Source organism: Mixophyes fleayi, chromosome 9 (genome assembly GCF_038048845.1).
Source record: "Mixophyes fleayi isolate aMixFle1 chromosome 9, aMixFle1.hap1, whole genome shotgun sequence".
Classification (NCBI taxonomy): domain Eukaryota; kingdom Metazoa; phylum Chordata; class Amphibia; order Anura; family Limnodynastidae; genus Mixophyes; species Mixophyes fleayi.
The window spans coordinates 98527407-98553561 of NC_134410.1; the positions used below are offsets into that span (position 1 = coordinate 98527407).

Consider the following 26155-nt stretch of genomic DNA (forward strand, 5'->3'; position numbering starts at 1 on the left):
GATCAGCAATATTTGTCTCAAGACATATAGGCTGGCAGCTCATAAATGATGCAATTTCCAGAGAAGCAAGCTGCAGCAGCTTGCTAATCAAGGTAAAGTGCTTAGCCATTTTTTGTTAGTTTCCCCGTAAGTTGCTTACAAAATGTGTTTAATTGCATAAAAATTAAAATTAATGATTTATGTCTTGATGTTGCTATTACAGCTAGCATCGGTAAAGTACAGTGTATAATTCTGTGAAAATCTGAATGAGCCATTGCAGTAGCAGTGTTAGTTATAGCCTGCTTTTACGTTGACTTTTAATAGGCATTCCGGTTACGTTAAAGTGTAAGGAAGTAAAAAAAAAAAGTGCTAACATCATTTTCACACCTCAACTATTATATTGCTTTCTACATATAGCCAGTACACCTAGAAAATACTCATGTGGACCTAGACCTACATATTCGATACTGCTGTGACTGTACAGGAATATATGTGGGTGTAAGCTGCAATTGCTACTATGCAATTGGCAACATTTATCTACTGTAACTCAGCCCTCCAGCATGTATGTGGTTTTAAATAGCTGACCTTGTATCCCAAAATACAGTCCATTATCTTTATCAGTATTATTACATTACAGTTCAAATTTAAGAACAAAATGCACTATATTAAATTGCTTATAAAAAAAATAGGTTACACTGAAATGGAAAAAAAATGTACCACTCTTGTACTCTATGGACCCCATGCTGAATTGGGAGCAAAGCAAAAAAAACAAGAGTAAATTTGCTCCTGGACAAACCATGTTAAGATACAAAGGGTGAAAATTAATTATTATTTTTTTTGCATGCATGGAAAATACTGGCTTCTTTTTCATGCAGCACACAAATAATTGATATTTTCATTTTTACACTGAAACTTAAATTGACCTAGAACATGCCCTGTAATATGTAAATCTGTCCCCACATTTTAAATCCCCCCTCCCTGCGATGCAATATGGTTTTGCCAAGGTGCAAATTTGCTCCTTTTTTTGCTTTGCTCCTAACTTAGCATCAGATACTTTTTACTCAGAAAGGACTGGCCTCAAGTCTAGATGTATCCTATGTGAGACTATTTGGTGTACCTCCCCCCATTAAGTTTACATATTATTCTTTTATTATTAACTGGGGGGGGGATTAACAATAAAAATATTTTACAAAAGGTAAACAGAGAAACACCAGGGCCTCTCAAGGAAGTGATAGAAATAATACAATGTAATTATAATATTTGTATATGGATATATAACACTGTTCCCCTCCTTCATCACACTGTTCCCCTCCTTCATCACTTTGCTCCCCTTCTTCAACACACAGCCCCACCCCCTTTATCCCGCTGCTGCACCCCTTAATCACACTGTTCCCCCATCATCACACTTTTTTTCTTCTATCTTCTCTTCTGACAGCAGCTCCTCTCTGCGCGACTCCTGACTGATGGCGCCTGGACATGATGGTGACATCATGCCCAACAGTCAGAGAGAAGAAGGGAGCAGGGCATCGGAGTGCACAGCACCTTCAGATGCAGGATTCTATACTAAGCTGTCCCTGTGTGCCGAACCCTGCCCTAGGCGCTGGATATTTGTACATCGCGCAGGGCACCACCCTAGATCTTGGCGCCCTTCGCCACTGCTCTTGTCTGTACAATGCCGGCTCAAAGCACAATTGACATCAAAGATTCTTCACAATAGTGAATTATTTTGTGCACAGTACTAACGTTTTCTTTCACATTGCTAAATTGCACCACAGAGTAGGGGCCATTTATGGAAACAGGTGCAAAGGGAAATTGTGGTGTTACCCATAGCAACCAACCAGATGATTGATTTCATTTTGTAAGTTCCACTATAATAGTGATCAGTATCAAATTCTACTGACACTACTAACTATATGTAGCATCTGCTCATCATTTTTTGTTACACATGTTCATGTTATATTATATGTCAGTAAAAATGCTTTGGTCATCAGTATATATTTATTGAATTGTCAATTAAAATGTTTTCAAGGGTCGGTAATCTTGGTGTGTATGTTGCACTTTTGTAGTGGGTTTTGGACTTGTGCGGCTCCAAAACTGTCTCCAAGACAAACTCCTCTGATTTGCTTTCCCTAATGTCTTCCCCTGTGGCTGCTGTTTTTTTGATTAACCAGTCTGAACGTACACATCCCTATACATCTATCTGTATGCTCGCTTGTCATCTAGAGAGTCTGTTTTGCAGCAATGAAAGTAGCTTCTTTGTTCCTAACCCTGACTCCTGGGCTAGGTCATCCTTTTGCAACTGCACATTCCTACTGTGGAATACTTTATTTGCTTTACTCCAATGAAATCGTACTTTTTAAAATAGCCCACTTTTCTGCACACCGCTACAGAGGTAGGAGATCTAAATACAAATGGGTCTACCTTACTCTTGATCAATACAGAGGAGATTTAACAAAGGTTAAACTTGATGGATTTGTGTCCTTTTCCAAGCTGCGGCTTCACTTCACAGACTCAACAGCCGCAGACAAGCTTCAATAGATATGACAAAATAAATGTAAGGAAAACAGTGGAGCCTGCAAGCACCGTACATTAATTATGTTTTAGACTGTATATCTTTGACTAATATAATCTGACACCTTCTTTTTCATGCATTCACGCTCGCTAAAACCTGTTGTTTCATCAAGTGTATTATCACAAAAAATACTTTCCTTTGACAAGTCACAGTAAGAACATTATTTCATGCCCTCATGCGGATTACTGCAATATTTTGCCATCTGGCGTTTTACGCCTCCCATCTCTCACTCCTACAATCTGTTTTGAAATCTCTGCTCTCCCTGGGAACACGTACTATAAACTCTGTTTCAGTATTCCAATGCTTGCTTTGCATTATTGGAGAACTACAGTAAGCACTGGGGTTAATAAGCCAGCCATGCTATTGTGTTCACAGCTGATATTTGCTACCAGGGGTGATTTTGAGCATCTGCTACTGAACCCCGAAGACATCACATGCTCTCCATTTCATATTTCTATTACAATGGCAATTTCACTCTGCCTGTTACCCTTTGCTGACCAGATTTCTTCTTTAAACATGCAGTCGCTTAAAAGCCTTTATATTTCTGGCAAAGTCGACATGCCATCTACACATAGCTAGACAAGATATAAACATATGTTACATTTACTCTGTGTGCTATATAATGTTCTTATAAATTCACAATTTAACGGCTGCATTAATTAATCCATCTTTTGGGCAGCAATTCTTGCATATTAATCAAAGTGTGAACATTCAATTTAATAGCAAGAGCATGTGTAACGGCATCAAAGGTACAACGATTACCCCATTGTTCTGTGGGCTCAAAAGGGACACCTCTGCAGTCAAGCCAAGCTTGACTTGTAAAGTCATAAGAAACAGGAATTATTTCTAACTAATGCCAAGGAAGAGGACTGCCAGAGGCACCAGGCTATAGCGAGGGAATTGCGGCCTCAATTGGGTTTCCACAGAGTGTTCTAATTGGCCTGCCACAGAGGATCCTGATTGGTTCATTCAGCTTCGCCTTGCCCATCCCTAGAAAGCACCTCTGGTGTGCCGTCCCATGATGCCTAACCACCTCAGCTCATTGCCCGACACTGACCGAGTAAGTACTAACCTTCCTTTTTCCCTGGGCAGCCTTCCACGCATACTCACTGTATTCTTGACAAACTTTCTTTGACATCATCAAACTGTAACAATATAAGACCAGACCCTAATTGGGTCTGAGTAAGATTCATGTCAGAGGATCTTCAGCCAAGACCAACAGATGAAATAATGTATTATCATCATCACCATTTATTTATATAGTGCCACCAGTTCCGCAACGCTGTACAGAGAATATTTGTCATACACATCAGTCCCTGCTCCACTGGAGCTTACAGTCTAAATTACCTAACACACACACACACACACACACACACACACACACACACACACGTTTGGAGCGTGGGATGAAACCAGAGCACCCAGAAGAAACCCTTGCAAACACGTGGAGAACATACAAGCTCCACACAGATAAGGTCATGGTCAGGAATCAAACTCATGATCCCAGTGCTGTAAGGCAGAAGTGCTAATCACTAAGCCACAGAATACAGAAAGGTAAGGGTATAGATTTATTGCTCATTTTATCAAGAAAAAGTATGTGTATGAATAACTCTACAATGCAATTAGGGTTTTTAGCAGATAGTATTGATGTTTGATATTTCTATACTGCTGGACAGGTCTAGTTTTAGACCAGCCAGTGCTTTTCTCCTAGAATATTACTGCACAATGTTGAAAATGTGAAACTTGCAATTTCTGAATCAACGGGATTCTAAATAATTAGGAGCACTTACAGCTGACAGATATGAATTAAAGAATATGTGTTCACTCTTGCAGGGCAGACAGTCATAATTGGTGCTTTTATCATGATTCTTTTTTTAAATGTGTCCCTGCATGGGGCCAGTATTTCTAATACTAGTAAATAATGACCTAGTAAGTGTCAATCTGATGTATTAAAAACAAACAGATAAAAATCATGTATGCAGTTTTCAACATTTAACTTTTACAAATATTGGAAATGTATATAGTTAAATGAGGCTCAGCGAAAGGACATTCATTTTTAGAAGAAATGGGCATCTAGCCTTCCTCAGAGATAAGCTAACCACAGACCCTATGAAAAAACAGCTCCATGGAGTAACCCTTGGGGCGCCAAGGGAAAGAAGGTATTTAATAAGCAAAATAGTATAGGACTCATCTGAAATATGTAACGGCACTATATATCATACTTGCCGACTGTTAAAACCTACCATGCGGGAGACATGATGACAACTGCAAGAGGGGGCAAAGTGACATCATCACGTTACCGTGGTCTCGTCCCCTATGAAATGCTCTTAAAGTAAATTTTCAAACTCATAATTCATTATTTGTCTGTATATAGTTTTAAAAAATAAAAAATAAAAAATGATGCCTCCATAAGTATTTAACCTCTGCAGACTAACACTCGGTAGAACACCTGTTGCTGCAATAACAGCGTTAGATCTGTTGGGGTAAGTTTATACCAGGTGTGCACACTGTTTGTGATTAGGGATTTTTGCCCATTCTTCCTTGCAGATTTGCTGCAGGTTATTCAGGTTAGTAGGCTGACGCTTGTGGACTGCAATTTTCCAATAGTGCCACAGACTCTCAATTGGATTGAGATCTGAGGGTAAATGTATCAAGCTGTAATTCCTCGCCTCTTTTTAGCGATTTTCTCGGGGGAGTTTAAGCTCGCTGATGTACGAAAGTGCGAGTTGTGTGATAAAGGACGGCATTCACTGGAGTCTCACACAGCTTGGCTGAACCTTTTCACAGTATATTGGCAGTTATCAGGATGCCTTAAACAGTTTCAGCCATGGTTACAGCACACATTTCCAGTAAAAACATCACAATTCTACAGCAACCCTACATCTGGCTAAACAGTAGATCCCTCACCACTAGCCGGCCACTAACTGGCATTGGTGGCCCCGCCCACAAATACACAAAAGTGTTTTCATCCTTCACCCAAGCAATACAAACCAACAACAGCAAACAACAAATTAATTACACCCTGTGGAACACCTGCCTGTGTATGTGCTGAAAGAGCAGCCCAGGGAAAATTGAAAACTGTCTGAAGGCTGCACCTGCAGACTGCCTGGGTTTTAACTTCTTTCCCTATAGGAGAGGTGTGACAAATAAGCCTCTTTGCCACAGTTGATAGAAAATCGCAAGTAAAGTGAGTTTTTCAAAACCTCCATTTTCCAAATTGCTGCAAATCACAGTTCCGACATTTTCCCACTCTAGTAATATAAGTCGTCATATGTGTGAAGTTGCAATTTGTAAAATCATCATAATTTCAGCCTAAAAATCGCCAGAATCAACACACTGCTTTGGATAGGCGAGATTAGCAAACACATTAGCTTTCCAATACTGCCCATTGTTAACCTAACATAAATTTTAAAAATGAATGACCTAAGTTTTAAAATTTAAAAGATAGAGGTAGAAATCTGTTCTTGGTTGTCTTGCTTTTTGCACAGACATCTGAAGCCTTTGGATAGCTGATACTGAATTCCTCTCAGGGAGCCTGGTGAAATGCCACCAAATTCTTTTGTACCTGCTAAACTGCTGAATCGATGCAGCAAAATTCAGTACTGCTGCAGGTTGAGGTTGGCTGGGTGTGGATGTTGGTGGGCTTATTGGTGCAGCCGCACAAGCTCCTCAACTTCAGAGAATGTAGACACGGGTTCTAAGGTAATGTACTCCTCAGATTCCACATCTGGTGCCTCTCTTTGTGGTGTGTCCGCATTGGCCTCCCTTGCACCTTGTGATGTTCCACTGTCCCTAGACTCCTCACCACTCCTGCCTCTCACCATCCTGACAAGCACAGAACACACAGGGGAAAGACAAACCAAAAAACAAATACACTCACAAAGAAAACACAGAGTAAATACAGAAAACACCAAAAAACAACAATCACCAAAAATAATAATAATAATAATAATAATAATAATAATAATAATAATAATAAACTAAAACAATGAGACAAACAAGGGCAGCTAAAGCAAATAAGACATAAAAAACCCACAAAGCTCACTTTCAACAATCCTTTACACAAAATCACTTCTCTTCTATGCTGTCACCTGCTCTCTATATGCTCCCTATCAACTGAAATAAGGAAGTAGTCTGCTTTTTATAATGTTAGTGAGGTTAAAATTGTGCGAGTTTCGCCTGTAAAACTTGCAACCAATCAGAAATGAGTTTTGGTGTGAAAAAGTGGAGATTTTAAAAACTACAACTAAACACAAGCGATTTGAGAGTCTCTAATCTCTAATCTCTCAAGATTGACAGCAATTTGTTATTTGTGATTTAAATTGTTAGTTAATACATATGGCGACTTGGTGGCTCAAATCGCTGGTGATTTTAAATCGCAGGAAGCTCGCAACTTGATACATTTAACCCCTGGACTTTGACATGGTCATTGTAGAGCATTCACCTTTTTGTTGTTCAACCACACCACTGTTGCTTTGGCCTTGTGCTTGGGATCATTGATCTGCTGAAAGGTGAATTTTCTCCCAAGCTTTAGTATTCTAGTAGACTGAAGCAGGTTGTCTTGCAGTATGTCCCTGTATTTTGCACCAACCATCCATCATTTTAACAAGAGGCCCAGTCCCCCTGAGGAAAAGCATTGCTCAACATGATGCTGCCACCCCCATACTTTATTATTAGGATGGGGTTTTGAATTTCAAATTAGAGCCAGAAAGCTCAATTTTGACCACAAAACATTATCGCACATTTTAGCTGGGTCACTCTAATATTTTCTGATAAACTCCAGAGGTTATTTAATGTGTTTTTGTTTCAATAATGATTATTTCTAGCTAACCTCTGATACAGTCCAGTTGAATGCAGCGCTCTCCTTATGGTTGACTGGTGAACCTACACTCCAGTGTTAGCCACTGGACTCTGGAGCTCCTTCAAATTTCTAGTTGGCCTCTATGTGGCTTCCCTTACTAGTCTCCTTTTTTGCTCCGATGCATAGTTTTGAGGGACGACCTTGCCTAGGCAGTGCCTGGATAATATAATGCAGCTTCCATTTCCCCACAAATGATCTAACAGTCCTCACTGGAATATCCAAGCACCAGGATAATATTTTGAAGCAATTTCTTATCTGGTGCATGTCTATAATTTTGTCTTTAATTTTCTAAGAATGCTCTTTTGCAAGCTACTGTATATAATAGCACCGCTAAAATAAGAGGAGGTAGGGTGACGCAGAGTGGAGATTGAAACAGTTGTGAGGGTGAGGTACATTAGTGTAGGTAGTATAGATGGGAGTAGCATAAGCTCTAATAAAGAGGTGGGTTTTCAGAGATCGCTTAAATATTTTAAGGCTGTGGGAAAGTCTGATTGGGAGTGGTAGGAAATTCCATAAGTGGGTGGCGGCATTGGCAATGTCTAGTAGATGGGAGTGAGAGGTGGTAATCCGATGTGAGGTGAGGCAAAGGTCAGAGGTAGATCTAAGAGGGCAAGAGAGAGAATACTTTGAGTTGAGATTTGAGATGTATGAAGAGGTGGTGTTTGTTGAGGGATTTGTAAGTGACGGTGAATAATTTGAAGTGGATTCAGGAGGCCAGTTTAGGGATTTGCCAGTGTAGGGATTTGTAGAGTGGTGCGGTAGATGTTGAGTAGCCAGTCTTGCTGCGGCATATAAGGTGGATTGAACCAGAGATAGATAGGTGAGGAATATGCCATAAAGGAAGAGGTTGCTGTAGTCAAAGCTGGAGATGATAAGAGAACTTAATTAGATTTTGGGTAGCATCTTGGATAATAAAAGGGCATATTCTGGCAATATTTTGAAGTTGGAGGTAACAAGACTAGAGGAGTCAAGTTTGACACCAAGGCTTAGACTGATGAAATGGTGGTGATATTGACAATAAGAGATTTCAGGGGAGGTGGTAGCTCTGGGAAGAGGGAAGATGGTTAGTTCTGTTTTGGACATGTAGATCTTTAGGTAGCCTTGGTACATCCTTGTGGAGACTGCAGAAAAGCAATTGGTCACCCAAGATAGTACAGAAGGGGAGAAGTCAGGGCAGGTGAAGTAGATTTGTCATCAGCGTAGAGGTGGTACTGGAGACCAAATTAGCGAATTAGTTCCCCAAGAGAAGAGGTACGCAGTGAGAAAAGTAGAGGGCAAGAACAGTGCCTTGTGGAACCTTTTAAGATAGTGGGAGGAAGCGATGATTTGCTAGTGATAGAGACACTAAAGGGACAATTTATTAGGAATGAAGTGAACCAGTAGTAAACTGTGTCACATAGACATGGACAATGAAGTGGAGGGATGTATACATATATTTGCAAACATTCATTCACACATATGTATGAATCTATACATATATGCACACATATCAAAAATCCATCAAAAATGCATATATATATATATATATATATATATATATATATATATATATATATGTATATTTACACTAAAGTCATATTGCTTAAGTTATGTTTAGTTTGGGGGGCACATGTTCAGAGAAAAGGGGCAAAAATACAAGATGAGGAAGTGGGAAAAGTGCAATGCAATGCAAATACTGTCACAGCAGAGATGTTAGTGGTGCCATTTAAATCAATAAAGATAATTTACAAAGGTGAAAACACATTTCTATTTGCACAAATTTGGGAGAAATCTTGTAGGCGGGAGTGAAAGGTGGTTACCAAAAAAGAGACAAAGCGCAGGTCAGAGGTAGATCTAAGAGAGCAGGAGGGAGATAATTTTGATATGAGATTTGAGATGTATACAGGAGTAGTGTTGTTGAGGGTAAGGGTGAGTAATTTGAATTTGATTCTGGAGGACACAGGGAGACAGTGTAGGGATTTTCAAAGTGGTCCAGCAGATGTGGAGTGGTGTGAGAGAAAGATCATTGTAAATAGCATTGTAAAAGTAGAATGTAATATGTTGCACACTTGTTACTTGCAAATAGGTTTTTTAAGAGAATATTGATTCTTGCACGCAGCTGTACCTATTTAACATTTTCACTGATGCAGTCCCATATAGTGCTGTCTGCACTGATGCAGTCACATTTAGTGCTTTCTGCACTGATGCAGTCACATTTAGTGCTTTCTGCACTGATGCAGTCACATTTAGTGCTGTCTACACTTATGCAGTCACATATAGGGCTGTCTAGGTTTATGCAGTCACATATAGGGCTGTCTACACTGATGCAGTCACATATAGTGCTGTCTACACTGATGCAGTCACATTTAGTGCTGTCTACACTGATGCAGTCACATTTAGTGCTGTCTACACTGACACAGTCACATTTAGTGCTGTCTACACTGATGCAGTCACATTTAGTGCTGTCTACACTGATGCAGTCACATTTAGTGCTGCCTACACTGATGCAGTCACATTTAGTGCTGCCTACACTGATCCATTCACTTATAGTGCATTTAGTGCTGTCTACACTGATGCAGTCACATATAGTGCTGTCTACACTGATACAGTCACATTTAGTGCTGTCTGCACTAATGCAGTCACATTTAGTGCTGTCTGCACTGATGCAGTCACATTTAGTGCTGCCTACACTGATGCAGTCACATTTAGTGCTACCTACACTGATGCAGTCACATTTAGTGCTGTCTGCACTAGAGATGAGCGCACTCGGATTTCCTGAATCCGAGCCCATCCGAACGTTGCCGATCCGAGTCGGATCCGAGACAGATCCGGGTATTGGCGCCAAATGAAAAATTGAAACCGAGGCTCTGACTCATAATCCCGCTGTCGGATCTTGCGATACTCGGAACCTATAAATTCCCCGCTAGTCGCAGCCATCTTCACTCGGGCATTGATCAGGGTAGAGGGAGGGTGTGTTAGATGGTCCTCTGTTCTGGTAGATCTCGTGCTGTGCTGTTTAGTTCTGTGCTGTGCTGTGCTGTGTTCTGCAGTATCAGTCCAGTGGTGCTGTGTGCTGTGCTCTGTCAATTTTGAGTTCAATGGTGCTGCTGGGTCCTGTGTGCTGTGTCCTGTTCAGTCCAGGGGTCCTGTGTCCCGTGCTCTGTGCTTCTAAGGGCATAGCTATTTCCCCAATATTCCCAAGTGTTTAAAAAATTAAAAAAAAGTTAATAAAAAAAAAATACAAAAAACAAATTAAATTTTTTTTTAATTACAACAAAATTTGCCAAACCAATCCTGCAGTATAAGCCCATTGGTACTGCAATATTACCAAGTTCACACATTCAGCAATAAAAGTCCAGTGGTACTGCTGCAATATTACAAAGTTCACACATTCTGCAGTATCATCCCAGTGGTGCTGTGTGCTGTGCTATGTCAATTTTGAGTTCAGTGGTGCTGCTGGGTCCTGTGTGCTGTGTCCTGTTCAGTCCAGTGGTCCTGTGTCCCGTGCTCTGTGCTTCTAAGGGCATAGTTATTTCCCCAATATTCCCAAGTGTTTAAAAAATGTAAAAAAAGTTATAAAAAAAAAAAATACAAAAAAAAATTAAATTACAACAAAATTTGCAAAACCAATCCTGCAGTATAAGCCCATTGGTACTGCAATATTACCAAGTTCACACATTCTGCAGTATCTTGTGCTACATATAATGGAGACCAAAAATTTGGAGGATAAAGTAGGGAAAGATCAAGACCCACTTCCTCCTAATGCTGAAGCTGCTGCCACTAGTCATGACATAGACGATGAAATGCCATCAACGTCGTCTTCCAAGCCCGATGCCCAATCTCCTAGTACAGGGCATGTAAAATCCAAAAAGCCCAAGTTCTCAAAAAAAAGCAAAAAGAGAAACTTAAAATCATCTGAGGAGAAACGTAAAGTTGGCAATATGCCATTTACGACACGTAGTGGCAAGGAACGGCTTAGGCCCTGGCCCGTGTCCATGACTAGTGGTCCATCTTCACCCAAGGATCTTAGCCCTCCTCCTCCTCTTCCCCCTACAAAAAATTGAAGAGAGTTATGCTGTCAGCAACAAAACAGCAAACAACTATGCCTTCTAAAAAGAAATTATCACAAATCCCCAAGGCGAGTCCAAGGGTGTTGGTGGTTGTCAAGCCTGACCTTCCCATCACTGTACGGGAAGAGGTGGCTCGGGAGAAGGCTATTGATGATGTAGCTGGCGCTTTGGAGGAACTTGATGATGAGGATGGTGATGTGGTTATTCTAAATGAGGCACCAGGGGGGGAAACAGCTGATGTCCATGGGATAAAAAAGCCCATCGTCATGCCTGGTCAGAAGACCAAAAAATGCACCTCTTCGGTCTGGAGTTATTTTTACCCAAATCCAGACAACCAATGTATGGCCATATGTAGCTTATGTAAAGCTCAAATAAGCAGGGGTAAAGATCTTGCCCACCTAGGGACATCCTCCCTTATACGTCACCTGAATAGCCTTCATAGTTCAGTGGTTAGTTCAGGAACTGGGGCTAGGACCGTCATCGGTACAGGGACACCTAAATCCCGTGGTCCAGTTGGATACACACCAGCAACACCCTCCTCATCAACTTCCTCCACGATCTCCATCAGATTGAGTCCTGCAGCCCAAGTCAGCAGCCAGACTGAGTCCTCTCCAATACGGGATCATCTGAGGAATCCTGCAGCGTTACGCCTACTACTGCCACTGCTGCTGTTGCTGCTGTTAGTCGGTCATCTTCCCAGAGGGGAAGTCGTAAGACCGCTAAGTCTTTCACAAAACAATTGACCGTCCAACAGTCGTTTGCCATGACCACAAAATACGATAGTAGTCACCCTATTGCAAAGCGTATAACTGTGGCTGTAACTGCAATGTTTTTGTTAGACATGCGCCCGGTGTCCGCCATCAGTGGAGTGGGATTTAGAGGGTTGATGGAGGTATTGTGTCCCCGGTACCAAATCCCGTCGAGATTCCACTTCACTAGGCAGGCGATACCAAAGATGTACAGAGAAGTACGATCAAGTGTCCTCAGTGCTCTGAAAAATGCGGTTGTACCCACTGTCCACTTAACCACAGACATGTGGACAAGTGGTTCTGGGCAAACGAAAGACTATATGACTGTGACAGCCCACTGGGTAAATGCATCGCCTTCCGCAGCAACAGCAACAGCTGCATCAGTAGCAGCATCTACAAAATGGCTGCTCGTGCAAAGGCAGGCAACATTGTGTATTACAGGCTTTAATAAGAGGCACAACGCTGACAACATATTAGAGAAACTGAGGGAAATTATCTCCCAGTGGCTTACCCCACTTAGACTCTCATGGGGATTTGTGGTGTCAGACAATGCCAGTAACATTGTGCGGGCATTAAATATGGGCAATTTCCAGCACGTCCCATGTTTTGCACACACCATTAATTTAGTGGTGCAGCATTACCTCAAGAGTGACAGGGGTGTGCAGGACATGCTTGCGGTGGCGCGCAAAATTGCTGGACACTTTCGGCATTCAGCCAGTGCCTACCGCAGACTAGAGGCACATCAAAAAAGCATGAACCTGCCCTGCCATCACCTCAAACAAGAGGTTGTGATGCGCTGGAACTCCACCCTCTATATGCTGCAGAGGATGGAGGAGCAGCAAAAGGCCATTCAGGCCTACACAGCCACCTACGTAATAGGCAAAGGAGTGGTGATGCGCCTGAGTCAAGCTCAGTGGAGACTGATTTCCGTGTTGTGCAAGGTTCTCCAGCCGTTTGAACTTGCCACACGACAAGTCAGTTCCGACACTGCCAGCTTGAGTCAGGTCATTCCCCTGATCAGGCTGTTGCAGAAGCAGCTGGAGAAAGTGAGGGAGGAGCTGGTAAAGCATTGCGATCCAACAAAGCATGTAGCTCTTGTGGATGAAGCCCTTCGTACGCTTTGCCAGGATCTGAGGGTGGTCACTCTTTTAAAGTCAGAGCAATACATTCTGGCCACCGCGCTCGATCCTCGATTTAAAGCGTATGTTGTGTCTCTGTTTCCGGCGAACACAAGTCTACAGCGGTGCAAAGACCTTCTGGTCAGGAGATTGTCCTCTGAAGAGGACCGTGACATGCCAACAGCTCCACCCTCATTTTCTTCCACATCTATGGCTGCGAGGAAAAAGCTCAGTTTTCCCAAAAGAGCCGCTGGCGGGGATGCTGATAACATCTGGTCCGGACTGAAGGACCTGCCAACCATTGCAGACATGTCTACTGTCCCTGCATTGGATGCTGTCACAATTGAAAAAATGGTGGAGGATTATTTTGCTGACACCATCCAAATAGACATGTCAGACAGTCCATATTGTTACTGGCAGGAAAAAAAGGCAGTTTGGAAGCCCCTGTACAAACTGGCTCTATTTTACCTGAGTTGTCCCCCCTCCAGTGTGTACTCGGAAAGAGTTTTTAGTGCAGCGGGGAACCTGGTCAGTGAGCGGCGAAGGAGGTTGCTTCCTCACAACGTTGAAAAAATGATGTTTATAAAAATGAATAATCAATTCCTCAATGAAGTACAGCACTGCCCTCCAGATAGTACAGAGGGACCTGTGGTTGTGGAGTCCAGCGGGGACGAATTGATAATGTGTGAGGAGGAGGAAGTACACACTGTAGGGGGGGAGGAATCAGAGGTTGAGGATGAGGACGACATCTTTCCTCAGTAGAGCCTGTTTAGTTTGTACAGGGAGAGATGAATTGTTTTTTTGGTGTGGGGGCCCAAACAAACCAATCATTTCAGCCACAGTTGTTTGGTAGGCCCTGTCGCTGAAATGATTGGTTTGTTAAAGTGTGCATGTCCTATGTCAACAACATAAGGGTGGGTGGGAGGACCCAAGGACAATTCCATCTTGCATCTATTTTTTTGGCATTATGTGACCATTCAACAGTCGTTTGCCATGTTCAAAAAGTAAAAGAAAATTAGAAAATGTCAATTAATTCAAAAAATTTAATCAAAACTTAAATGCCCGGTCATTATTTTAAACAAGAGGGTTTGACGTGCTAGAATTAGTGTAGTGTTAAGATGTTATAAACACTACACTTGGAACTTGGAGGAGGTATTGTGGCCCCGGTATCAAATTGGGTACCGGGGCCACCCCACTACGCAGTCCAGATACTTGTTTGGTGGAATTCTGACCAGTTGAAGGTGCATTTATTATATTGTGGCCCCGGTATCAAAGTTAGTACCGGGGCCACCCCACTATACAGTCCAGAATTTTTTTTGGGGAAATTCAGAGCCGTGGAGGGTGTTTTATTAATTATATTGTGGTGACCAGACCACTCCTCTACGCAGTCCAGGTACATTATTCGGTGCGATTCATACCAGTTGATGGTTTTCTTATTATATATATTGTGGTGACCCACTCCTCTACGCAGTCCAGATATACGTTTATTGGTGCGAATCATACAAGTTCAGGGTTTTTAATTTATATTGTGGTGACCCACTCCTCTACGCAGTCCAGGTACATTATTCGGTGCGATTCATACCAGTTGATGTTTTTTTTATTATATATATTGTGGTGACCCACTCCTCTATGCAGTCCAGATACATTTATTGGTGCGAATCATACAAGTTCAGGGTTTTTAATTTATATTGTGGTGACCCACTCCTCTACGCAGTCCAGGTACATTATTTGGTGCGATTTATACCAGTTGATGGTTTTCTTATTATATATATTGTGGTGACCCACTCCTCTACGCAGTCCAGATACATTTATTGGTGCGAATCATACAAGTTCAGGGTTTTTAATTTATATTGTGGTGACCCACTCCTCTACGCAGTCCAGGTACATTATTTGCTGCGATTTATACCAGTTGATGGTTTTCTTATTATATATATTGTGGTGACCCACTCCTCTACGCAGTCCAGATACATTTATTGGTGCGAATCATACAAGTTCAGGGTTTTTAAATTATATTGTGGTGACCCACTCCTCTACGCAGTCCAGGTACATTATTCGGTGCGATTTATACCAGTTGATGGTTTTCTTATTATATATATTGTGGTGACCCACTCCTCTACGCAGTCCAGATACATTTATTGGTGCGAATCATACAAGTTCAGGGTTTTTAATTTATATTGTGGTGACCCACTCCTCTACGCAGTCCAGGTACATTATTTGGTGCGATTTATACCAGTTGATGGTTTTCTTATTATATATATTGTGGTGACCCACTCCTCTACGCAGTCCAGATACATTTATTGGTGCGAATCATACAAGTTCAGGGTTTTTAATTTATATTGTGGTGACCCACTTCTCTACGCAGTCCAGGTACATTATTCGGTGCGATTAAGACCAGTTGATGGTTTTCTTATTATATATATTGTGGTGACCCACTCCATTACGCAGTCCAGAAAGATACCTCGTTGCAACGTTTTGGACTAATAACTATATTGTGAGGTGTTCAGAATACACTGTAAATTAGTGGAAATGCTTGTTATTGAATGTTATTGAGTTTAATAATAGCATAGGAGTGAAAATAAGCCCAAAAACTTGATTTTTGAACTTTTTATGCTTTTTTCAAAAAAAATCCGAATCCAAAACCTTAAATCCGAACCAAAACCTTTCGGCAGGTGTTTTGCGAAACAAATCCGAACCCAAAACGTCGCGAAAATCCGAATCCAAAACACAAAACACGAGACACCAAAAGTCGTCGGTGCACATCCCTAGTCTGCACTGATGCAGTCACATTTAGTGCTGTCTGCACTGATGCAGTCACATATAGGGCTGTCTACACTTATGCAGTCACATATAGGGCTGTCTACACTTATGCAGTCACATATAGGGCTGTCTACACTGATGCAGTCACATATAGGGCTGTCTACACTGATGCAGTCACATATAGTGCTGTCTGCACTGATGCAGTCACATATAGTGCTGTCTATCTTATACTGCACAGATTTGTCACTTTAGACATCTTGCAATATTTGAGCTCAGCAGATATATTGCAGTGATTTTGTAAGTGTAAAGAACATTACGCAAACAGATTTTTTTTTTATCTCTGAGCTCACTTACCCACATTTCAAAATTTTCATTGAAATAATCAATGCAATTGGTGTAGTTGTACATGATCTGAATACACTTTATCATGATAAAGCTGAACAATTGCCTGTCTTATAAACAGCTGTTTTTATCTAAATATATGCCACAATAGGTGTTGTTATAGATGATTGGAATATATTGTATTTTCATAGCATTATCATATCTGTTTAGCATTAAATTACTCATTTCATTGTAAAACTATAATGACTATTGATCACTTATAGTGACAGAGATCAACATAAAAGAAAGCGATGGATTACAAACATCTCAAGTGCAACATTCACAAATGCAACATCTTTAAATCATAAATGCACTTGCAGCAAACAGGAGTGAGACAATTATGATGGGCAGATATATAATAATGGCATCCAAGAACAAAACTGTGACGGTAATTTCTCTTTCACCAATATGTTCAAAGGTTTGTGCTCGTTCAAATAAATATATCAGTAGATGTGATTCAAATAAAAGGAATATAGTTTATATCATCTTCCCACCAAATATTTTCTATCTTATAAATGTCTCTTTTTTGCTAAAATAAATAACAACAAATGTGTGGTTTAAATTTTAATAGTATACTCTATTCTAATTGTGACACTAACTTGTCTTTTAACCGTCTCTTTATCACTTAAAAACAGCAGTAAATGTGGGTTCAAGTTATTTTTTATAAACTTATTCTACATGTAACAGAAAATGTCCTGTACTAAAAATACATCTTTTTCATTGCAATGAATATTGTAGTTGGCATAGTTAAAATTATTCTAATACACTAAATATTGTCACTCTAATCAAATTTCAATTATGAACTAGATCTCAAACTTATTCGGATATACTGTAAAGTTTAAAAGCAAAAAAAAAAGTGAAAATCTAAAGAGCAAAGCTGAAAAACACCCTCTCTACTAACCATTTATATTGGTCACATCAGACAGAGATATTATGGTGTTGTGTGTTGAGGTAATTAGCTTGACAGAAACTTTCTGTAGGATATGTTGTTCCAACAGTTGGATAGATAAAGCAATTGGATTTTTGAAATTTATGCAAATCGGTCACAAATCAAATTTGAAAAGATTTTTTTCACCTCTGACCACTGGTAGTTGTAAATATTTTCATTGATAAATAGTCTGCACACTTTTGAGTTAATGAAAAAAGGGTATGGTCACGTTGGTGCTGTCTTCAGGGATAGGGGTTTCAATGCTACAGAAATGTTGTATGCAAACCCTGAACACAAAAACATTGATAAGGGCAGGAGGGATAGGAATGAGAGAAAGAAAACATAAATGTTAAGTGTTCTGTGGTTCTAAGTTGTGTAATGTATATATGATAAAATGTATGTAGGACTAATAAACATGCAGGGTACATTAGATTAAAATTATAATATGAATGATTATAATAATAGAGTTGCATTCCATTTGTAGCATGGTAGTAAAGCAATAGCATAAAATATAAATTTACAGAAGGAAACATAGCTACATAAAGTAAAATGTGCATTTAATATTTAAGCATATTCATAACAATAAAGAGATACAGAAGCCAATTGCGTTCAAAAGACTCTTGCAAATGGCTCTTTAAAAGGGTAGGATACTTATTTGCGACACTGTAAATGTCAGCACTTATCCGGCCAACATAAAAATGTGATTGGCGACATGCACAATGTCGCCAATCAGAATGCCAGCATTAAAAGACCAATGCTGGAGGGTCTGCCGGCTATACCCTGGTCCAGGCGACACTGGACTTTTAATGTCGGCATTCTGATTGGCAACACTGTGCATATCCCCAATCACAATATACACTTTGTCAACCTCTCAGCATAATGTAAGCATCAGTATTTAGCCTGTCAACACGTTAGGTTGGCAGGTTAAGTGTTCACATTTACAGTATCGCAGTTATGATTGCCACAGCTTTAAAATTACATATGTTACATGCATTGATATGTCCTGACACTTACTTTCCATCATTTTACGATGGACTATCTCAGGAGTATAGAACACATATAACAAGCATAGGTTTGGTACAAGTGACCAGTTGTAACAATCTCAAATGATCAAATAAATGGAGCAGTTTCTCAGTTGAAAAAAATTGAAAAGTTCATCAACAACCTTATACATGGAGACCTCTTATATTCTCAAGTTCATTCAGTGTATATTCCAAGTATTAAAACTGATCTATCGATCCCAATCAATAATACTTCTTCTGTTGACTCATGATGGAACATGGAAATGAAACAAAATACATCATAGTGCAGATTTATACATATTTGGCACATACACTTAATGTGTGAGAATAAGTACACTTTTTATAACACTGGGTGACTCTCTCCGTAATCCACCCCTAAGGAGATACACTTACAAGACGGAAATTGATAGTGGGCATGTAGTCTCATATGTGTTCTTCTCTTTTACTTCTGGTCAACCTCATTCCAAGATATACCCAGGAAAAAAAGCATGCTAATAGGTCATTTCCTCTTTATGTAAAAATATACTTTATTGAGACACTATAACATGTATAATAAAAACATCAAATAAGGGCATTCCTTTTAACATTTAATTCTAAATGGACTCTTACCCCAGGTAAATAATAATTCACATAAAAATGTACTTGAATCACCAGCAATGCAAGATACACCTACTTGGGAAAGCGCTAAACTTCAGAGATATCCACTCCCAGCCAACACGTTTTGATTATGGCAATCTTTGTCAAGGCATACAAGGGGTCTTACTCACTTCCTTCCTTTTAAACTCAGCTTCTCTAATCATTGTTAAGGTGTTTAATTATCACCTGAAGCTCAACTCCTCATTGTTACGTTTCACATATACATGATAATAAAACATCAAAAATCTAATTTCTTGAACAAATACACTCCAATCTTTACTGGTTATTAAAATGATCTTACCCCACTCTGAAAAATGGAGGACTAGTACATTATTTTAAACATATAATAATATTTCGTACACTAATCAGCACTTATGCATTCATCCCACATAAACGACTGTATTCGAGGGATTTTTATGTAAAAAACTGATTGTTATATAGGCCGTCAATACTTTTCCAAGTGTTTTATTTTGTTCTGTATGCCTGGCTTCTTGATTGTTTTTCTGATGTATTGCATTCTCTTCTGTAAAACCCAATAAAAATTGTTGACTCAAAAAAACAAAAAACAAATTCCGCTGGGGAAACATACAAATTTTTTCAGCCAAATAGGTAATGATGCTAAAAATGTTCCTAGGGGTCAGGTCATCTCCTCCCATCCAAAGATGTAAGAAGATGCACCCCTCTGCAGATGCCACATCTTCATATGCAGATTTATATGTAATTGTGGTGAGTCAAAGTGTGTGGGTGGCATAAAAACGGGCGCATTTTGGCACAAATATACACATGATCTCACTAAAAAAACAAAAAAACAGTAAATGACCCTTAGTATGATGTTTCTTTTCCCCACATACATTTTACCTGGATTTCATGTGTCTAAACTACATGGAAACCAGATGAAAAAAGCATAGGTAACAATAAGGTCTCAAACTGTATATGCATTTATAATAATGTATTTACCTTAGCACAGAATATTTCAATGATTTAATTGCATGAAAATACATTGGCAGCATAAGATAACTTATCTATAATGATAACCAGTATATAAATGTTCATGAGCATTTGCTAATGGAAAACAATGACTATGCTCAAAATTTACATATTATTCCCATGCGTAAGTACAATATATACTGCAGATGTCATTGTACTAGACTGTGGTAAACACGCTAATCATCCCCTATCTACTCTTTTTCTGTCCCTCCCACCGACATCTGACACCTGGCTCCCTTAACAAGGTACCTGTCACTAGTGAGAGGCAGACTGTCAGGTGTACGTAGCACTCATATGCTCAGCAAAAGCTGTTAATGTGGACAGACAGAAAGCTGGCAAAATGGTCTGATTAATACTGAAAGGTAAGGAGCACAGGATCCTTAGAGAATAGAATGTGTATTTTTATCTGTGCGCACAGTGATAAGCATTTGCATATGTGGGAAGAAGACTATAGAGGTCTACATTCGTTAGAGCATTCATTATTTAAAGAGTTAGCTCAAGTTAGAGCACCTCGATGCAGTAACTCGCCAACTGTTCAAACTCACAGCCATTTTGATTGCGTTTTGTTGCAATAATGTACATGAAATAGTAATTCAATAAATTATGAGGAGATGACATCTAAAGGGCCTTCTCCTTAATACAGGACAAATTCCTCAATATGTTGTCTCCAACATGAGAATATACTGTATGTGTTATGATAGTTGAGTGCCCAGCTGCTCATACTGTGCACAGACCAACCCTATATTTAAGCATTGCTAAATACCATTATTACGTTTGTACTGCAAAATCCCGTATGTACTGTCAGTTGTAGATATATATATATATATATATATATATATATATATATATATATATATATATATATATATATATATGACAATTGACACAAGTGGTTTCACAAAGACAGAAGAAAATGTATACAGTTGTGAGATCTACTATCTTAACTGTAAGTGTAATTTGGAGCATCCTACTTAAATATAGTAGATTACATTTAAGATTTTCTTTGTATATAATAAATAATAATACAAATGTCCTCATGCACCATGGCATCTGAATATATGCATAGTTACATAATAAGGTGGAAGAAAGACATACTGTAGGTTCATCTTTTATAAAATATTATTTTATTGTTTCCGAGGAAGGCAAAACAAAACTCCAGTTTATTAGTTGACATTTTCACATTTTAACCCCACAGGGGAAAAACAAATTACTTACTGACTACAAAATATAAACTTGTCTTTATATAGATAGCTTTATAAGTAAGTGTTTTTCCAGCCTGCAGCTATGTTGCAGAGAAAATTGGAGGCCTGTGTCGGAAGAAGGAAGAGGACGAATCTCCAATCCCTTTCTCCTGTCCAATGGCTGTAAATAAGAAATCCAGTAAGTATTACAGCTGCAGTGAGCAGCCACATTTGTGATGGAGGTTTCCTACAAAATGCAGAAATATGGGAAATAAAGTATAATATGAAGAGGCAATATCAATTGCAATTAAAATAAACTACAGGATTCATGCTGCTCATTAAATCTACTTTGAAGTGCTTAATTTCTATAGCATCCTGTGTCAGGTTTGGGAGTGGGCAATTGATCAATTATAGTTTTATCAAATAAAATATTGACTTTTTCTTTTGAATAACATTTTTTGTACTCTTGCCATCTGGCTTTCCTATAAGCATAGCACTGTGGGGTGTGTAAAATGCAAGCCAAACAAATGCAGCTGACACAGGTTTTCTGAACCACTTTGCTGTAGTTTTATTCAGAGGTGTCAGGATGGTACAGACAGCAACTCTTGTAGTTCCAGCAATTCAATCAAACAAAAGTATCTACAATTCCATGTAACCCTGTTGCTAACTAGACACACAGTCCCCTCACTAGTCACCAGTCACTGGCTGGCGCTGGTTACCCCGCCCACAGCACAAAGCAGCTATTTATGCTTACTCCCAAGTGCTAGCTAGCTGAACCCTGAGATAATTACACCCATGTGTTCCACCTGTACCCCTGTGCTCTGTGTGTAGAGTAGGGTGGAGTTTTAACCCTGTCTGAGCCTGCAGACTGCCAGGGGAATTATTAGTCTCTCCATTAAAGGTCTGTGGCAAAATGCCTGCCCTTTTTGCCACAGGTGTTATTAAGAAATAGGAGAAAGCACCTGGAGCATTCTTTAGATAATAATGGTGGGCTACTTATACAGCCCTTCAACAATCAGATTTCACATTACAAGCAGCTATATGATGCCAATAGCCTGTTAGAGCACCCAATGACAAGTAGGCAAGTAGTACTGGAATAAACAATAATATTAAGGAAGCGCTGATAAAACTGACAAACTTATTTATTCCTAAAGGTAGATATCAAAATTGAATCAACATAAAACAATATATGAAATTAAAAACATATATTTCCATATAATGATGAACATTTATAATTTGATAATATACTGGTATATCACATATATCTAAAAAATCTGGATTGAGTGTATATATGATGTTTTGAAATCAGTGCGCTGAGATATTGAAAAACACCAATAGATATTATGATCAAATAGATCTCGATGTTCAATAATGAGCAAAAATTGAATATACTGATTCAATTTTAATATCTACATTTAAGAATAAATAATTTTGGCAATTTTATCAGTGCTTCCTTAGCATTATTGTTTACTTGGTATCTTATGTGGCAATATCAGCAGATTGCTAAAAGGGAGCTGCAGATAATAGTTGATTGAATTTCAATATGTGCTGGGTGTGGGAAGTCATTCAGTGCCTAATCTGTGTTCTTAAATAAGCCCATCAGGGCCACCATCAGGGGGGTACAGGGGGTACTCTTGTATCTGGCCCGGGCTCACCAGGGATACCGGCCGCACACTTACCAGGGGGCCCGCTGTCCTCCAGTCCCAGGAAATCTCCGCTGCTGGCTGAAGACAGCAGCGGAGACGCAGAGACTGGAGGACACTGGCTGAGCACATGTGCCACTCAGTATAGGACTCCGCTATGCTTGTTTCAGAGCAGACCGGGGGCATCAAGGAATTCTGAGGGAGCAGCCTTGGTGGGAACGAGAAGTTGTGGGGCGGGGATTCACAGGCTATGTTGCTCCTGGAACCAAAGTGTTCCAAGGTCTTATATTTCTTGAAACAGTGTTTTAGTCACATTCCGAGAAAACACTATACTAACATGTTTTCTAATACTTAGCACCAGCAGTAATTTTCAGTAGGTCACAGCATAGTCACAACCTGGCACCGTTTTTACAAAAAATACCCATAAGAGCATTCAGCATCGTGTTTAATGTAAAGTGAACAGGAACCTTATATTTTAGCACATAGGTATTCAAACGGAACCCTCAAGAGTTAGCAACAGTTCATGTTTTCAGGATTTCGTTAATCATCCACAGGTGATTTTTCTGGGTCAATAATTAACCCACTTGTTTCTACAGACAGAAATCCTGAAAACATGACCCGTTGGTAGCTCTTCAGTTCTGGGTTTGAGCACCTAGAAATTCAACCCTGCTGGACAATATATCTGGGCGCTTTCAACATGAAGACTTAATTATAGTAATAAACTGAGTGGGGTAAGAGTGCAACTTGAAGGTCTCCATAATTGTCATAATTGTCCCAAATAACAGATAACCGAATATCCTGAAGTCCTATTTGCCAATTGATTTGCTATGTTTTCCTGCTAGTTAGTGATATTTACATGAAAGAACAGTCTATGTGTTCATTTCATATGCATGGTACATTCTTATCACATGTTCTGTGTACAAAGGTCCCATGTGGGACTGGCTACATGTTCTTATGACTAGATTATCAGACAACACAGTCACACAGAAAATCATTTGTGCAGGCTTAAAGTTCATGTTTTTTATAGATGCCTAGTGCAGCTTCTACACGTACATTTATTTTGCTAAATCTACCTAACACAGGTTTTAGGAGATGGAGAGCGGAGACTTGATTATTCACAGAAATGGGGATGGTGCTTAGGGATGTGTGAATATAATTACTAGGCCTCAAGCAGAACAATCAGATAAAAAAGCAGTTAGAATTCCCCCATCCATCTTAAAGAATGATGGCAATTGCAAGCTTCAGGCTGGATTCTATATACTGCATATCTGCCTGACTGTCAGTTCAACAATCAAATGCATGTATAGCCTATTCCATAGGGGTCTTTGTGACAGAACATACAACAGCTCTGACAACTGTTAGCTAGGGCCTTCTTATATTGTGGGGAAATCTCCACAATCTTAATCTCATACCCAATCCTCTCTTCAGCACCGTTAGTTTGCCCGTAGGCAATTCAGTGCGGATAATCAGGTAACACTGGATTACACCAAAGTACTGTAACGAAATGTTTTATAATGTAAATGTGTTGTATTTTATGCTATGTTTAATGTGGCTATATTTGCAAATTGATTTGAAAACCCCTGACAAAAACAAATTCTGAATGATGGCAAAATTGTGCACAGCTTGCCCCATCCTACAATTACCCCTACCAGTATTTGTACATGTTAATTTTTTGTCAAATTATCTATGTGCAAAGATTCCTGCTATCGTCACCAGTTGAAAGTTTTGTAGTTTAATTTGATCTTTGGCGGTTTGTAGTGATTATCACGACCCCACTTGATTCACCATATTTATTTATTTTCAAATCGCTTTCTCTTTCTTTACAGATGAATTTCCAGGGCAAACTACAACACCAAGGGTAGAGCCTCCAAAGGAAGCTGCCCCAGCTCCGCCACGCAAATCCTGAGGGTAGTGGAACCCAGTCACTTGACTGGGGTTAGACAACACCTTTCCCTCCTACATCTGGATTATTGCTCATCATACTTCGCTCTCAAATACATTTTAATGGAGTCTACAAATGACACATTTTTATGCTAGATTTTCAGTAGTTTTATATAACTTTAGGTTACCTTCTTTGACCTTAAAGTTTGAAATTCAACAGCAGTCTTAGAGTCATCAATTAATCACATGTCACAAGCGAGATAATGATCTTTCCCTTCAAGATATTTTAAGACATTTTCTCCCTATAACAAGTTTGGTAAAAATAGAAGAAAGCCTTTAAAGAAAAGGACAAGATTTTTATCTCACCAACACCGATAATATATATTTACAGAAAGAGGTTTCACTACAGCCTACATTTTTATTTTACAACATATAACGTACACAAAATTGCAAAACTGCACAGTATACAATGGCGAAAAATAAAATTTTACTGTTTGAATAGCAGGGAGGAAGCATGGCTGGATTTGTACACTCGCTGGCAACTAACTGTAAAAGACAAGTATTTTGTCAACACTGCCACTGGGGTTAATTGTAGGACACAGCAAGTACAGAGATGGATGACAGCGGCATCCAAAACCTTCTTCCCAGGAGGAAGATGTTGCTTGAAATTAACCTGTTCTGTTGACCTCAATGAAAAGTATCCTGTGTTTAATCACAGTATTTAATAAAATAAATCAATCAGACGTTGACAGCTGTTGTGTTTTGAATTTGAAAAACAATGACATATCCTTTAAGATGTTAATGTTTGGGTGACAGACTCATGTTTATAAAATCTTGCAATAATATTACTGTTTTATACCTATAGTGCACTGCTACTTTCCCCAAAAATAGGAAACCACATACAAATACAGACACAAATAGCCTGAGGTTCAAAATAAAATTCAGCTTGCGTATTGGAACGTCGATATGAGACAGTCTATTTTAGCTAATGTCACATCAATTTGTGAAATAAGCATAAAACAAATAATTTACTTTGATAGCCTCTTTATTAAACTGACAACTGGAATTCAAGCTAGCATTCAAGCTAAGACTGGAACATTGTGTGATACACATGTACCGAGTGGCAGGCTTTAATTAGTGGTACAGTAAGTCCTTCCCTCTACTTTGTGCTCATTTGACCCAAGAAACAGCTAAATTCATCACAGCATGGACACTATGAGGTGTTAAAAGCTTGTCACAGACGTGTTGACTTGATAGCATCCTGCAATCTCTAAAGATTAGATGCTGATGGGTTCCAATTGCATAAAGATCTTCCTATCTCAGGGGGGGCACAGGAGTAAGATACTTTATATTCCCAGAGCTACTCAAGGATAACCCCTATCTCATGGCATGTTGTGTTATGTTGCAAGAA

The 26155-nt window shown here is 39.5% G+C and overlaps 1 long non-coding RNA gene across 2 annotated transcripts; it reads left to right on the forward strand.

Annotated features, from left to right (window-relative positions):
- On the forward strand, positions 1–24882 carry LOC142101664 (uncharacterized). Of its 2 annotated transcripts, none has more exons than XR_012679111.1 (3): positions 1–92; positions 21315–21419; positions 24690–24882. It is a non-coding gene; the product is annotated as an uncharacterized LOC142101664 (long non-coding RNA). The 2 variants fall into 2 exon arrangements; XR_012679112.1 differs by lacking the exon at positions 1–92 and adding an exon at positions 20258–20401.
- Positions 24883–26155: the final 1273 nt, after the last annotated feature.